Consider the following 1,418-nt stretch of genomic DNA (forward strand, 5'->3'; position numbering starts at 1 on the left):
TGGGAGAAAGATGAGGCGTTCTGCTCCCGTAAAGATTTACAGCCTCCGAAACCCTGTACAGGGTCGCTATGGGTCGGAACCTACTCCACGGCACACAGTAGCAGCATGGGTCAGGTATTGACTCCACGGCACTTAACAACAACAGTTTCCAGGGATGGAAAACTGCCTAGTGGATTCAGGAAACACAGGGAACCCCGTGTAGTGTGTGCAAAGTCACATCAAAGGCGTTAGTGAGAACTGAGCTCAGAGTGGTAACTGAAGTGGGCGTCTAGGTCCTGCCTGCCCAGTGTAACAGCTTTAAACATGAAAACCTCATTGTCTGAAGTATGAGAACTCTAAATCTTCTTCATCACTCAGGATACTTAGCTGAAACATTATGGGCATGCACAATAAAATCTGAAGGAAACTTGTCTGGGGGAACAATAGGACCCCAAACTGGAAATGAAAATATATTCTGAAAAATTCACCAGCTAGTAAAAATAGATTAACATAATTTACTGTAAAGAGTTGAGACAATATTGATTCAAACATTGCTGCTCGTAAGTGCCATCGAGTCAGTTCCAACCCATAGCAACCCTGTATAGGGTTTCCGAGGAGCTGCTAGTGAGCTTGAACCACCGACCTTGCAGTTCAGAAGGCTTTGTGGTATGGCGCATTAACCCGCAGTGCCACACTAGTACTCCATTGATTCAAATAGCTGGATTAAAAGCCCTTTCTTGTTAAGGGCAGTCAAGTCAATTTTGACTCCAAATAACCTTGTATAGAGTCATTGTTTAGGGCTTCCAAGGAACAGCTGGTGAGTTTGAACGGCTGACTTTTCTCAAAGTGCTTGCAGATGAGTGCTTATCCTACAATGCCACACCAAGACTCCAAAAAATTGTATCGGCCAATGCAAGTACCTGTTCTCAAAAGTATCAAAATCCTTAGTGCTGAGCCATGAAGACAAGCAATCAAGTCCCTTCAGACTGAAACTCAAAGGGATCACATGAGTAGCCATGTAAGCTTGCTGGCAACCATGTTGGTCTCCTGGTGAGTAGAAGTGGGGGAAAGGCAGCAATGAAGAAATGGGCTAAGTCCAACACGTTCCATAGGCTCCCATCGACCTGGAGATGAGAGAGAAAAGAGGAAGAGCTGGTTGGTCCAAAGTGTGGTGAGATCTGGGGACTCCTGGGCTCATGGACAAGGACAATAGCCATAGAGGGCTAGAGCTGAGAGTGGAGCATCCAGCTGATATGAAGTGAGGGGAGACACACAAAAACGTCCAAACTTGCAGATAGTACCCATTTGACCTAGGTTCGATGGCTTGGAGATCACAACTCGACTAAAAGAAGATAAAAAAAATTGAGAAAGGAAACAAGTGTAAATTGGTAAAATTTGATGAAGTTGACCTATACTTATGGATGTAGTAGCTCAAAATA

The sequence above is a fragment of the Chrysochloris asiatica genome, unplaced genomic scaffold (genome assembly GCF_000296735.1).
Source record: "Chrysochloris asiatica unplaced genomic scaffold, ChrAsi1.0 scaffold00021, whole genome shotgun sequence".
NCBI lineage: Eukaryota > Metazoa > Chordata > Mammalia > Afrosoricida > Chrysochloridae > Chrysochloris > Chrysochloris asiatica.